Raw genomic sequence first — 16526 nt, forward strand, 5'->3', positions numbered from 1 at the left:
CTGTATTTGCACATTATGCACTATCCAGATATATCTTTATCTATACATTATGCAGAATCCAGATATAACATTCTTATACATTATGCACAATTCTGATTTATCTGCTACTATACATTACTCACAATCCAGAAATAACTTCCTTATACGTTACGCACAATCTAGATATATCTGTAACTATACATTATTCTCAATCCAGATATATCTGTAGCTATATATTATGCACAATTCAGATATAACTTTCTTATACATCATGCACAATCCAGATATATCTGTAACTGTGCATTATGCACTATGCAGATATATCTGTAACTTTACATTATGCACTCGGCAGATATATCTGTAACTATACATTTTGCACTATCCAGATTTATCTGCAACTATACATTACGCACAATCCAGATATAATTTTCTTATACATAATGCATTAGTCGCCACACTCCGGCACCTGTTTGAGTACACTGAGGGAGAATTCAGAATGTCGAAATTACCTAACAGCACATCTTTCAGGACTTGTGGAAGGATACCCCCAAAATGTATCATGGAGTTCAACTAGGTTGATCCCAGAGTTGAGGGGATTAGATTATGATGAGAGGTTGAGTAGACTGGGACTGTACTCATTGGAGTTTAGAAGGATGCGGGGGGATCTTATTGAAACATATAAAATTATGAAGGGAATAGATAGGATAGATGCGGGCAGGTTGTTTCCACTGGTCGGGGAAAGCAGAACTAGGGGGCATAGCCTCAAAATAAGGGGAAGTAGATTTAGGACGGAGTGTAGGAGGAACTTCTTCACCCAAAGGGTTGTGAATCTCTGGAATTCCTTGCCCAGTGAAGCAGCTGAGGCTCCTTCTTTAAACGTTTTTTAAGAAAACGATAGATACCTTTCTAAAGAATAAAGGGATTCGGGGATATGGTGTACGGCCGGAGAGTGGAGCTGAGTCCACAAAGATCAGCCATGATCTCATTAAATGGCGGAGCAGGCTCGAGGGGCCAGATGGCCTACTCCTGTGCCTAGTTCTTATGTTCTTATGATACCGGACCTCCGGAGGAAACACGGGGAGAATGTGCAGACACCGCACCGACAGTGACCCAACCCGGGAATTGAATCTGGGACCCTGGAGCTGTGAAGCAACAGTGCTAACCATTGTGCTCCTTGCCACCCTAACTATACATTATGCACAATCCAGATATATCTGTAACTATACATTATGCTCTATCCAGGTATATGTGTAACTACAAATAATGCACAATCCAGATATATCTGCAACTATGCATTATGCATGATCCAGATATACTGTAACTATACATTATGTATAATCCACATAAATGTGGAACCATACATTATGTACTATCCAGATTGTTATGGGCGAGGCGTTTTCAGAACCCCAAAATGTATCATGGACTTCAACCAACCTTTAATGTATTTGTTGCTTTTCCTAGCACACGGCTTTTTCCTTATTCCATGAACTCAACTTAACATCTTAAATAAACATTGGATCTCTTAACACCCCTTACTTCAAAGATAACTCAGAAAATATTGCAACAGTAAATAACTCCTTAAAATGTTCCTTCAAACTTCCAAGAGACTTAACACCTTTAAACAGTATCACACCAGGTTAAAAGATATATATATTTCCTGTTGGATGGCAGAGATATATTAGCTTGGTTGACTTCAGCTCCAGCACCTTGCTTTTTTTCCTGCAGCTCTCTGGACACACACAGACACACACAAACTGCTTTTTCCAACTGGCTTTCTCCCTTCAAGTAACTCACAGCAAACCAGAACTTCCTAAACTGCTGTCTCAAACTGGCATTCTCCTTTTAATCAGCTCACAGCAAAACAGCTAGGCACTTTTAAACTGCTCTCAGCAAAACCAGACAGGCATTTTTCAAACTGCAAAACCAAACTTCAAAATGGCTGACCTGAGCTCAGCCCCACCCACTCTCTGACATCACTGTTTTCTTAAAGGTACATTGCTTAAACATCCATGTCTTAAAGGTACCCTCACATGATAACCTCCCCCCAAGAAATAAAAACCCATCAACTTCAAGATGGTTTCATTTTTCACTTTTGCACTATCCACTAAGAAATGTACACAGTAAATATACCTTTTTGTTTTTTAAAAAAAACAACACATGCAAACAGGTATAATAATATAGTCCATTTATCTTTTGTTCTTCCGCCAACCGAAATCCTTCTCGATTGACATTCTCTTTGAACAAAGTCTCTGCACCATCCATCCATTCCTCTACTCCTCGGCATTTCTCTTTAGAATCAGATACTTTAGTTCAATCTGACCACAGAGTCCCTTGCAATTCTCCAATACAGGAACATTGGTGATCACAGCTTTCAGGCAGTCAAATGCCTGTTGAAAGTCCGCTGTCCATTGAAATTTTTTAGGTTTCTTTAGCAATTTCATCAGTGGAGTAATCACACCACAAAACTTTTGCACAGCTGTTTGATCAAATCCACTCATGCTAAGAAATCGCATTATTTCCCTTCGTCTTGAGGATAACGGAAACTCCGCAAGGAAAGTGATTTGGGCTTCTCCAAATTCACTTTCGGCTAGGTTCATCACCAAACCCGCCTCCTGAAGTCGATCATGGAACTCCATACGATGTTTTAAATGTTCTTTCCATGTCTGGACGTTGAAAATAAAAGCAGATTGTCCCATTTTCTGCCTGCAAACCCTCAAACGTGGGATAGGATAAGAGTCCGTTATTGTAACTGCATTCCCCTTTTGATAGTCCACACACAACCGTTGGGTATCGTCTGGTTTAGGTACCATCATTACGGGTGAGCTCCATTGGCTGCAACCCACTTCAATTATGCCATTCTTCAGCATACTCTCAATCCCTCTGTTAACCTGTGCCAATTTGAAAGGATTAAGTCTATATGGATGTTGTTTGGTAGGAACAGCATTTCCCACATCTACATCATGTATAGCCATTTTAGTACTTGCCATTTTATCTCCACAAACTTGCCCATGTGATATCAATAACTCTTTCAGGTCAGTTCGTTTTTCCTCTGGAAGGTAACTTAACAATTCATCCCAATTTTTAAGAACATCCTCATTTTCCAATTTAATTGAGGTATGTCAAATTCACCTGCTCTATTTAATTGTTCCCTAAAATTTGACACGTAATCCAATAGTGCAATTTCCGATTTCTCACCCACCAATTTTTCCTTAATCAATTTTAGTGTTCCTCTTACCTCATGACCAAAACTTAGTTCAAAAGGACTAAATTGGGTAGACTCATTAGGTACATCCCTAATTGCAAACAGTACGAATGGGATTCCTTTATCCCAATCCTCTGGATAATCTTGATAATACGCCCTCAACATTATCTGTAATGTCTGATGCCACCTTTCTAATGCTCCCTGCGATTCTGGATGGTATGCAGTTGATTTAAATTGTTTTATTCCTAAGCTATACATAACTTCTTTGAATAACTTTGAAGTAAAATTCGTTCCTTGATCCGATTGAATTTCTGTGGGTAGTCCATATCTAGTAAAGAATTTAAGTAACTCCTCCACAATTCTTTTAGCTGTAATATTACCTACTGGAATGGCCTCTGGAAACCTAGTAGACGCATCCATTACAGTCAAAAGATATTGAAACCCACTTTTTGTTTTAGGAAGCGGTCCTACACAATCGATTAGGACCCTTGTAAAAGGTTCCTCAGATGCTGGAATGGGTATTAAGGGTGCTGGTTTTATCACTGCTTGAGGTTTCCCTATCACTTGACATGTGTGACATGATTGACAAAATTTAACTACATCTTTATGTAGTCCAGGCCAATAAAAATGTTTCTGGATTTTAGCTTGAGTTTTCCTTATTCCCAAATGACCTCCCACTGGTACCTCATGTGCAACTCGCAACACCTCCTTTCTATACCCTACCGGCAATACTACTTGATGAACTTCTGCCCACTTTTCATCCGTCTGCATATGTACAGGTCTCCATTTTCTCTTCAAGACATCATTTTTACGGTAATAACACTCTGGTATACTCTCAGATTCCTCTTCCGTATATGCTTTCTGATATATCCGTTTTATTTCTACATCTTTCTGTTGTAACTCCGCCAATTTTCCTGAACTAAAAATATCTGCCTCATCCTCCACCTGTTCTTGTTCTTTTTCAACCATCTGCTCAAAAATCGTTTCTGATAATTCCACTTCAACTTCATATTCACTCTTTGATTTCTCCTCTTGTCTTAACCTGTGACTTTGCGACCTTGTTACTACCCAATCCGGAAAAATCCCAGGATATTCGTCCTTCAACACTTCAGTTGTCTGATTTTCCAATGGCTTATCAACCACAGTAGGCATCACTCCCACCTGCGATCAAGCTATATCATTACCCAAGATAAACTGTATTCCTGAACAAGATAGTTTATCTATTACTCCTACTACCACTTCACCACTCTTCACTGGACTTTCCAACCTTACCTTATATAATGGAACGCTACTCCTCTCACCCTGAATTCCACATATCACCATCTTTTCTGGCAACATTCTTCCCGAACTACATAATTCCTCATCTCTTACCATTAAAAATTGACTAGCTCCTGTATCTCTTAAAATTGTGACTTCTTTACCTGCTCCTCCTGATACACATGAGTAAACTTTACCCACACAAGTAAATTCTTTAAAGACATCTGGCACCTTCTTAACAATTACTTCTTGAACAGGCTGTACAATCGTTTGCACCTCCTTCGCTTCCCTTGGTCTTTCCTTTACCACTCTAACAAACCCCACTGTCTTATCCTGTTTTACCACATCAGCCTTCCCAGTGCTTTTCTTCAATCACCAACACTGTGACTTTACATGGCCTAGTTTATTACAGTGAAACATTTGGAACTTTTCATTTCATTTCCACCCTCCTGGATTTCTTTTTTAACCTGAGGTACACTCTCTTTATTGTCTCCCATCAGATCATCTTGACCTTTACCACTTGAGTATTTCTCATGTCCCTCACCGGCTGAAACTGATGTCGGAGACCAATCCTTGATTTATGAACTAATTCATAATCATCTGCCATGTCCGCTGCTAATCTCGCAGTTTTAACCCTCTGCTCTTCCACATGAGTTCTCACTACATCAGGAATTGAATTTTTAAACTCCTCCAAAAGTATAATTTATCTGAGAGCTTCATACGTTTGTTCTATTTTCAAAGCCCTTATCCACCTATCAAAATTACTCTGTTTGAGCCTTTCAAACTCCATGTATGTTTGACCAAATGTTTTCCTTAAATTTCTAAACCTTTGTCTGTTAGCTTCAGGCACTAGCTCATATGCACTTAAGATGGATTTCTTCACCTCCTCATACGTTCCAGATACCTCCTCCGGTAGTGATGCAAACACTTCACTAGCTCTACCTACCAGCTTTGTTTGAATCAGTAACACCCACATGTCCTGTGGCCATTTCATTTGTTTAGCTACCTTCTCAAATTAAATGAGAAAGGCTTCCACTTCCTTCTCGTCAAACTTTGGTAATGCTTGGACATATTTAAATAGATTCCCACCAAGCCTTCGACTATGACGCTCTTTCTCACTATCCTCATCCCTATCATCCAACTGTACATTTCCCTTTACGTCTGCCAATTTTAACTGATTGTCATGTTTCATGGCCATTTTATGAAGATCAAACTCCCTCTCTTTTTCTTTTTCCCTGATCGGTATCTCCCTTTCTTTTTCTTTTTGTTCTGCTAGAGCTAATTCTTTGTTTTCTCCTTACTTCTCTCTTTTTCTTTTTCCTCTCTCGTTCTCTTTCTTTTTCCTCTCTCTCTCTTTCTCTTTCCTCTCTCTCACTCTCGTATGCCAGCCGCTTTAATTCTTTCTCATGTTCCATTTGTTTAATTTGCAACTGAATTTTTGCCATTTCCAATGAGTCAAACTCTATCTCAGGCAACTTTAAATGCCTAACCACCACCATAATGACCTCATCTTTTTGCATTTTATCTGGTAATGTTAACTGCAATGTTCTTGCCAAATCTAACAGTCTGCTTTTCGCTTCTGTCCGTAAGGTACTACGTGTAACATTCTCCACCTTGAAAAACTTCTGAGCCTCTGAAAGAGCCATTGTTCACAACACTCTCCCCACTTAAACTAAAATACCACACCGGAAAAGCAACAATCCTTCACTGTCTTTAAGTTCACAAAAGTCAATCCAATAGATAGACTTTTATCCCGGATGAGCCCCCAATTGTTATGGGCGAGGCGTTTTCAGAACCCCAAAATGTATCATGGAGTTCAACCAACCTCACCCGTTAATGTATTTGTTGCTTTTCCTAGAACACGGCTTTTTCCCTAGGTGTGGGATTACAATTATGGACACGTGGGTTTTTAAACACAAAACACTGTTTATTCCATGAACTCAACTTAACATCTTAAATAAAGATTGGATCTCTTAACACCCCTTACTTCAAAGATAACTCAGAAAATATTGCAACAGTAAATAACTCCTTAAAATGTTCCTTCAAGGACTTCCGGTTGCGGCGATGCCCAGCTAAGCCGCACGTTTCGGCGGCTCCAGCTCAAACGGACCTTCGGGCTCTTTTAAGAGCCCCAACGGGGAATTTTTTCAAGACGAAACCCGGTGTGGGGTGAGTTAATAGGGAGTCTCCCCCAACGAAAGAGAAAAATATCGGCGGCGGTGGCTACATCGCGAAGAATCCTCGAGGATAGGGACTGGAGGAAAAAAGAAGCAAGATGGCGGCGGAGAAAGCCCAGGCGACATGGGGGCCCGATCAAGACAAATTTTTAAGACGGTGTGTGGAGCTACTTAAGAAGGAGGTGCTGACCCCGATGCTACAGGCAATTGAGGGGCTGAAGGAGGCACAAAGGACCCAGGAGACGGAGCTCCGCGTGGTGGAGCAGAACGTGACGGATAATGAAGACGAGATCCTGGGCCTGGCGGTCAAAACACAGACGCACGAGGCGCTCCACAAAAAGTGCATTGAGAGGATTGAGGCCCTAGAAAATAGAGCACGAAGGAAGAACCTTCGGATCCTGGGTCTCCCCGAGGGAGTGGAAGGAGCGGACTGCGGGGCCTACGTGAGCACGATGCTAAGCTCGCTGATGGGAGCTGAGGCCCTTTCGGGCCCCTTGGAAGTGGAAGGGGCTCATCGGGTCCCTGCGAGGAGACCAAAGGCGGGAGAACCACCTAGGGCGACAATCGTGCGATTTCATCGCTTCAATGATAGAGAAGTGGTTCTGAGATGGGCCAAAAAGGTACGGAGTAGTAGATGGGAGAATGCGGTGGTACGGGTGTACCAGGATTGGAGTGCAGAGGTGGTGAGAAGGAGGGCGAGTTTTAATCGAGTCAAGGAGGTGCTACACAAGAAGAAGGTGAAGTTCGGGATGCTGCAGCCGGCGCGACTATGGGTCACGTACCAGGAGAGACATCACTACTTCGAAACGGCGGAAGAAGCATGGACCTTTATTAAAGATGAGAAACTGGATCGGAACTGAGGGACTGATCTTAGAGGGGAAATGACACTGTCGATGTATATAGGGATGTAAATTGGGAAGGGGGGGGACACTAAGAAATGTGGGCGCCGGTGGGGGGAAAGAAGAGACATAGGCGGGGGATGAGGAATGGGAGTGGGGCGGCAGAGGGAGCTACGCCACAAGGGGCAGGACAACTACAGAGAATATGGGGCCTACTGTCCTTGTTCCCGCGCCAGAAAGGTGATGGCGGGAAGATAGGCGCAAGGTAGATGGGAGTTCCCCACACGGGGGGGTCAAGGAGTGAGCGGGAGAAGCCGGGGTTAGTTGAAGTCAGCTGACTTTCGGAAGTAATATGGGGGGAGCAATCACGCAAGATGGGGATCTAGCCGGGGGGGGGAGGATAACTGGGTTGCTGCTGCAGAAATCAAAGAGGAACTGGTTAAAGAAAGGGTGGTCGGGGTTGGAATGCGCCACCTGGGGAATGGGTGGGAGCGCGGAACCGGGACGTGGGACTGGCCTAGAGAGGGTGATGGCTAGTCGACACGGGAAGGGGGCAGGTAGCCCCCCAGTGCGGCTGATCACGTGGAACGTGAGAGGCCTAAATGGACCGATTAAAAGGGCCCGAGTGTTCGCGCACTTGAAAGGACTGAGGGCAGATGTGGCTATGCTTCAGGAGACGCACCTGAAGGTGGCGGACCAAGTTAGGTTAAGGAAAGGATGGGTGGGACAGGTGTTCCATTCAGGGCTGGATGCAAAGAATAGAGGGGTGGCCATACTGGTGGGGAAACGGGTATCATTCGAAGCTAGGAGCATTGTAGCAGATAGTGGAGGCAGATATGTGATGGTGAGTGGCAGACTGGAAAAACGGAGGTCGTGATGGTTAACGTATATGCCCCAAATTGGGATGATGCGGGATTCATGAAGCGGATGCTGGGACGTATCCCGGGCCTGAAGGTAGGAAACTTGATAATGGGGGGAGACTTCAACACCGCGCTGGACCCAGGGTTAGATAGATCTAGATCTAGGACCGGAAGAAGGCCGGCAGCGGCCAAGGTGCTTAAGGGGTTTATGGACCAAATGGGGGGAGTGGATCTATGGCAATTTGTTAGACCGAAGGCCAAGGAGTTCTCCTTCTTCTCCCATGTTCACAAGGTGTACACCCGGATAGATTTTTTTGTTTTGGGAAGGTCGTTGATCTCGAGGGTGGAAGAAACTGAGTATTCAGCCATAGCTGTCTCAGATCATGCCCCACATTGGGTGGACCTGGAACTAGGAGAGGAGAGGGAGCAGCGTGCACTCTGGCGATTAGATGTGGGATTGTTGGCGGATGAGGGAGTCTGTGGAAGGGTGCGGGGATGTATCGAGAGATACCTGGAGGCCAATGACGACGGGGAGGTCCGAGTGGGAGTAGTATGGGAAGCACTAAAGGCGGTGGTCAGAGGAGAGCTGATCTCCATCAGGGCCCACAAAGGGAAAACAGAGGCCAAGGAAAGGGAAAGATTACTGGGGGAGATTTTAAGGGTGGATAAAGACTATGCGGAGGCCCCGGAGGAGGGACTATACAGGGAGAGACGACGACTCCAGACGGAGTTCGACCTTCTGACCACTAGGAGGGCGGAGGTGCAGTGGAGGAAGGCACAGGGGATGAGATATGAATATGGGGAAAAGGCTAGCCGCCTGTTGGCCCATCAGCTGCGAAAGAGGACAGCGGCGAGGGAGATAGGGGGAATTAGAGATGAAAAGGGAGCTACGGTGCGGAAAGCAGGGAAGATAAACGAGGTGTTTAAGACCTTTTACAAAAGACTTTATAGGTTCCAAACCCCCGGAGGGAAAAGAGGAGATGCGGCAGTTTTTGGACCAATTAAGGTTCCCGAGGGTGGAGGAGCAGGAGGTGGAAGGCCTGGGGGCACCAATTGGGGTGGACGAGGTTACCAAGGGGCTGGGGAACATGCAGGCAGGGAAGGCCCCGGGACCAGATGGGTTCCCGGTGGAATTTTGTAGAAAATATGTGGACTTGCTGGCCCCGCTGTTGGTGAGGACTTTTAACGAGGCCAGGGAAGGGGAGACTCTACCCCCGACAATGTCGGAGGCGACGATATCGCTAATTTTGAAGCGGGATAAAGATCCACTGCAGTGCGGGTCCTATAGGCCTATTTCACTACTAAATGTGGACGCCAAATTGCTAGCAAAGGTGCTGGCAACGAGGATAGAGGACTGGGTCCCGGGGGTGGTGCACGAAGACCAGACAGGATTCGTAAAGGGGAGACAACTAAATGTCAACGTGCGACAGCTATTAGGGGTGATAATGATGCCCCCAGCAGAGGGGGAGGCAGAGTTAGTGGCGGCAATGGATGCAGAGAAGGCATTTGATAGGGTGGAGCGGGAGTATCTATGGGAGGTGCTGAGGAGGTTCGGGTTCGGGGATGGGTTTGTTAGCTGGGTCAAACTCCTCTATGGGGCCCCAACGGCAAGTGTGGTCACGGGTCGGCAAAGATCGGAGTATTTCCGACTATACAGGGGAACAAGACAGGGATGCCCGCTATCTCCATTACTGTTCGCGTTGGCAATTGAACCACTGGCCATGGCGCTGAGAGACTCCAGAAAATGGAGAGGGGTGATTAGAGGGGGAGAGGAACACCGAGTGTCACTCTACGCGGATGACCTACTGCTGTACGTGACGGACCCAGTGGGGGGGGATGACAGAGGTCATGCATATATTGAGGGAGTTCGGAGATTTCTCGGGATATAGGCTTAACATGGGAAAGAGTGAACTTTTTGTGATACATCCTGGGGACCAGAGTAGAGGGATAGATGGCATGCCTTTAAGGAGAGTGGAAAGAAACTTTTGATACCTGGGGATTCAGATAGCCAGGAGCTGGGGAGCCTTGCACAGACTTAATCTGACACGACTGGTGGAACAAATGGAAGAGGACTTCAAGAGGTGGGACATGCAGCCGCTGTCACTGGCGGGCAGAGTGCAGGCAATTAAGATGATGGTCCTCCCGAGGTTCCTATTTGTGTTCCAATGTCTCCCTATACTGATCACTAAGGCCTTCTTTAAAAAAATAGACAGGAGCATCACTTGCTTCGTGTGGGCAGGGAAAGTTCCGAGGGTAAGGAGGGGGTTCTTACAACGTAGTAGAGACAGAGGGGGACTGGCGCTGCCGAATTTGGGCGACTACTACTGGGCCGCCAATGTGGCAATGATCCGTAAATGGATGATAGAGGGAGAGGGAGCGACGTGGAAAAGATTAGAGAGGAAGTCCTGTAAAGGGACGAGTCTAGAGGCGCTGGTGACAGCGCCACCACCTTTCTCACCAAATAAATTTACTACGAACCCAGTGGTGGCGGCAACATTCAATATCTGGGGGCAATGGAGGCGACAGACAGGTGTGCTGGGAGCCTTGGTGAGGTCCCCAATTAGGAACAACCATAGGTTTGCCCCAGGGAGGATGGATGGAGAATTCCAGAGCTGGCACCAGTTGAGAATTAGGAGGGTGGGAGATTTATTTATAGACGGGACGTTTGCGAGCTTGGGAGCGCTGGAGGAAAAGTATAAGCTGCCCCGGGGAAATTTCTTTAGGTATATGCAGGTGAGGGCGTTCACAAGACAGCAGGTGAGGGAATTTCCATTGCTCCCGACACAGGGGATCCAGGATAGAGTGCTTTCGGGGTGTGGGTCGGGGAGGGCAAGGTGTCAGAGATATACCGAGAGATGAGAGAAGAGGGGGAGGAGCTGGTGGGCGAACTGAAAGGAAAATGGGAAGAAGAGCTCGGGGAGGAGATAGAGGAGGGTTTGTGAGCTGATGCCCGAAGCAGGGTAAATTCCTCTTCCTCGTGTGCCAGGCTTAGCCTGATTCAATTTAAGGTGCTGCATAGAGCACACATAACGGGAGCAAGGTTGAGCAGGTTCTTCGGGGTGGAGGACAAGTGTGGGAGGTGCGGCGGAAGCCCGGCAAACCACACGCATATATTTTGGGCGTGCCCGGCACTGGAGGGGTATTGGAGGGGAGTGACGGGAGTGATTTCGAAGGTGGTGAAGGTCCGGGTCAAACCAGGCTGGGGGTTAGCTTTATTTGGAGTTGCGGATGAGCCGGGAGTGCAGGAGGTGAAAGAGGCCGATGTCGTGGCCTTTGCGTCCCTAGTAGCCCGGCGTAGGATTTTACTCATGTGGAAGGAAGCGAAACCCCCCGGACTGGAGGCCTGGATAAATGATATGGCGGGGTTCATAAAACTGGAGCAGATGAAGTTTGCGCTGAGAGGATCGGCTCAAGGGTTCACCAGACGGTGGCAACCGTTCCTCGACTACCTAGCGGAACGTTAGAGGGAAGATAGATGACCAGCTGCAGCAACCCAGGGGGGAGGGGGGGGGGGTTCATTTTATGTTATTTGGTTAGCTTACCATGTTAGTTAGTTACTCATTATTAGATTGTAGTTATCATGTTACTTGTACTGTTAACTTTTCTTTTTGTTTGATGTATAAGGGGAAAAAATTGTGAATGAAAAACTTCAATAAAATATATTTTTAAAAAAAAAATGTTCCTTCAAACTTCCAAGAGACCTAACACCTTTAAACAGTATCACATCAGGTTAAAGGATATATATATTTTCTGTAGAATGGCAGAGATACATTAGCTTGGTTGATTTCAGCTCCAGCACCTTGCTTTTTCTCCTGCAGCTCTCTGGATGCACACAGACACACACAAACTGCTTTTTCCAACTGGCTTTCTCCCTTCAAGCAACTCCAGCAAACCAGAACTTCTCAAGCTGCTGTCTCAAACTGGCTTTCTCCTTTTAATCAGCTCACAGCAAAACAGCCAAGCACCTTTAAACTGCTCTCAGCAAAACCAGCCAGGCACTTTTCAAACTGCAAAACCAAACTGCAAAATGGCTGACCTGAATTCAGCCCCACCCACTCTCTGACATCACTGTTTTCTTAAAGGTACATTGCTTAAACATCCATGTCTTAAAGGTACCCTCACATGACAAGATATATATGTGTAACTATACATTATGCACTATCCAGATATATCTTTACTAAACATCAAGCACAATCCAAATATATCTGTAACAATACTTTATGTACAATCCAAATATATCTTTACTATACATTATTCACAATCCAGATATATGTGTAACTATACATTTTTCACAATCCAGATATATCTTTAATATACATTTTGCACTATCCAGATATATCTTTACTATACAATGTGCACAATACAGACATACCTGTAACTATACATTTTGCACAATGCAGATATATCTATAACTACATTATGCACTCTCCAGCTATAACTTTACTATGCATTTTGCACTATCCAGATATATCTTTACTATACATTATGCTCAATACAGAAATACCTATAACTGTACAATTTGCACTATCCAGATATATTTGTAGCTATACAGTATGTATAATCCAAATGTATCTTTACATTATGTGCAATACAGATATATCTATAATATATTATGTACAATCCAGATATATCTGTAACTATACATGATGTACAAGCCAGACATATCTGTAACTAGACATTATGTATACTCCAGATGTATCTGTAACTATACATAATGCACTATCCAGATAGATCTATAATTATATGTTCTGAACAATACAGATATATATGTGACTATACATTATGCACTATTCAGATATATCTGTAACTATAAATTATGTACAATCCAGATATATCTGTAACTATACATTATGCACTATCCAGATACATCTTTACTGTACATTATGTACAATCCAGATAAATCTGTAAAATACATTATGCACAATACAGATATATCTTTACTATACATAGTGCACTATCTAGATATTATATGTTCTGAACAATCCAAATATAGATGTGACTATACATTATGTGCAATCCAGATGCATCTGTAACTATACATTATGCACTATCCAGATATATCTGTGACATACATTATGCACAATACAGACATATATTTACTATACATTATGCACTATCCAGAAAGATCTGTAATTATATCTTCTGAACAATCCAGATATATCTGTAACTGTACATTATGCACTATCCAGACATATGTGTGACTATACATTATATACAATCCAGTTATATCTTTACTATATATTATATATGCACTGTCCAGGTATATCTGTAATTATATGTTATGCACAATCCAGATTTATCTGTAACTGTACATTATGTACAATCCAGAAATATCTTTACTATATATTATGCGTTATCCAGAAAGATCTATAATTATATGCTCTGAACAATCCAGATATATATGTGACTATACATTATTCACTATCCAAATATGTGTGTAACTATACATTATGTACAATCCAGATATATCTGTAACTATACATTATGTACAATCCAGATGTATCTGTAACTATACATTATGCACTATCCAGATATGTCCGTAACATACATTATACACAATATAGATATATCTTTACTATACATTTTGCACTATCCAGATAGATCTGTAATTACAAGTTCTGAACAATCCAGATATATCTAACTATACATTATGCACTATCCAGATATATGTGTAACAAAGAACAAAGTAAATTACAGCGCAGAAACAATCCCTTCGGCCCTCCCAGCCTGCGCCGATCCAGATCCTTTAAACCTGTCGCCTATTTTCCAAGGATCTACTTCCCTCTGTTCCCCGCCCGTTTATATATCTGTCTAGATGCATCTTAAATGATGCTATTGTGCCCGCCTCTACCACCTCCGCTGGCAAAGCGTTCCAGGCACCCACCACCCTCTGCGTAAAAACTTTCCACGCAGATCTCACTTAAACCTTCCCCCTCGCACCTTGAAATCGTGACGTCTTGTAATTGACATCCCCACTCTTGGAAAAAGCTTGTTACTATCCACCCTGTCCATACCTCTCATAATTTTGTAGACCTCAATCAGGTCCCCCCTCAACCTCCGTCTTTCAAACGAAAACAATCCTAATCTACTCAACCTTTCTTCATAGCTAGCACCCTCCATACAAGGCAACATCCTGGTGAACCTCCTCTGCACCCTCTCTAAAGCATCCACATCCTTCTGGTAATGTGGCGACCAGAACTGCACGCAGTATTCCAAATGTGGCCCAACCAAAGTCCCACACAACTGCAACATGATCTGCTGACTCTTGAACTCAATACCCCGTCCGATGAAGGCAAGCATGCTGTATGCCTTCTTGAGCATTCTTATCGACCTGCGTTGCCACCTTCAGGGCACAATGGACCCGAACTCCCAGATCCCTCCGTACATCAATCTTCCCCAGGACTTTTCCATTGACCGTATAGTCCGCTCTTGAATTGGATCTTCCAAATTGCATCACCTCGGATCTGCCCGGACCGAACTCCATCCGCCATCCCCCTGCCCAACTCCCCAATCCATCCATATTTTGCTGTATTCTCTGACAGTCCCCCTCGCTATCTGCAACTCCACCAATCTTAGTATCATCCGCAAACTTGCAAATCAGACCACCTATACCTTCGTCCAGATCATTTATGTATATCACAAACAACAGTGGTCCGAGCACGATCCCTGTGTAACACCAGTCACCCTTCTCCATTTTCAGACACTCACTTCCACCACTACTCTCCGTCTCCTGTTGCCCAGCCAGTTCTTTATCCATCTAGCTAGTACACCCTGAACCCCATGTGACTTCACTTTTTCCATCAGCCTACCATGGGAAACTTTATCAAACGCCTTACTAAAGTCCATGTATATAACATCTACAGCCCTTCCCTCATCAATTAACTTTGTCACTTCCTCAAAGAATTCTATTAGGTTTGTAAGACATGACCTTCGTCTGCACAAAACCATGCTGCCTATCACTGATAAGTCTATTTTCTTCCAAATGTGAATAGATCCTATCCCTCAGTATATTCTCCAACAGTTTGCCTACCACTGACGTCAAGCTCACAGGTCTATAATTCCCTGGATTATCCCTGCTACCCTTCTTAAATAAAGGGACAACATTACCAATTCTCCAGTCCTCCGGGACCTCACACGTGCTCATGGATGCTGCAAAGATATCTGTTAAGGGCCCAGCTATTTTGTTACTCGCTTCCCTCAGTAACTTGGGATAGATCCCATCCGGACCTGGGGACTTGTCCACCTTAATGCCTTTTAGAATACCCAAAACTTCCCCCTTCCTTATGCCGACTTGACCTAGAGTATTTAAACATCCATCCCTAACCTCAACATCCGTTATGTCCTTCTCCTTGGTGAATACCGATGGAAAGTACTCATTAAGAATCTCACCCATTTCCTCTGACTCCACGCATAAATTCCCTCTTTTGTCTTTGAGTGGGTCAATCCTTTCTCTAGTTATCCTCTTGCTCCTTATATACGAATAAAAGGCTTTGGGATTTTCCCTAACCCTGTTAGCCAAAGATATTTCATGACCCCTTTTTGCCCTCTTTATTGCGCGTTTGAGATTTGTCCTACTTTCCCGATATTCCTCCAAAACTTCATTAGTTTTAAGTCGCCTAGATCTTATGTATGCTTCCTTTTACATCTTAGCTAGTCTCACAATTCTACCTGTCATCCATGGTTCCCTAATCTTGCCATTTCTATCCCTCATTTTCACAGGGACATGTCTGTCCTGCACTCTAATCAACCTTTCCTTAAAAGACTCCCACATTTCAAATGTGGATTTACCCGTAAACAGCTACTCCCAATCCACATTCCCTAGCCCCTGCCGAATTTTGGTATAGTTGTCCTTCCCCCAATTTAGCACTCTTCTTTTAGGACCACTCTCTTCTTTGTCCATGAGTATTCTAAAACTTACGGAATTGTGATCGCTATTCCCAAAGTAATCACCGACTGAAACTTCAACCACCTGGCCGGGATCATTCCCCAATACCAGGTCCAGTATGGCCCCTTCCCGAGTTGGACTATTTACTTACTGCTCTAAAAACACTCTCCTGGATGCTCCTTACAAATTCTGCTCCATATACACCTCCAATACTACACGAGTCCCATTCAATGTTGGGGAAGTTAAAATCTTCCATCACGACCACCCTATTACTCCTACATTTTTCTATAACTATACATTATGTACAATCCAGTTATATCTTTACTA

General features: G+C 44.0%; 1 protein-coding gene across 2 annotated transcripts in view; it reads left to right on the plus strand.

Moving 5' to 3' along the window:
* The window catches only part of adamts6 (ADAM metallopeptidase with thrombospondin type 1 motif, 6), a 480737-nt gene that overhangs the window by 31224 nt on the left and 432987 nt on the right, over positions 1 to 16526 (plus strand). The window lies entirely within an intron of this gene.

Source organism: Scyliorhinus torazame, chromosome 3 (assembly GCF_047496885.1).
Source record: "Scyliorhinus torazame isolate Kashiwa2021f chromosome 3, sScyTor2.1, whole genome shotgun sequence".
NCBI classification, from domain to species: domain Eukaryota; kingdom Metazoa; phylum Chordata; class Chondrichthyes; order Carcharhiniformes; family Scyliorhinidae; genus Scyliorhinus; species Scyliorhinus torazame.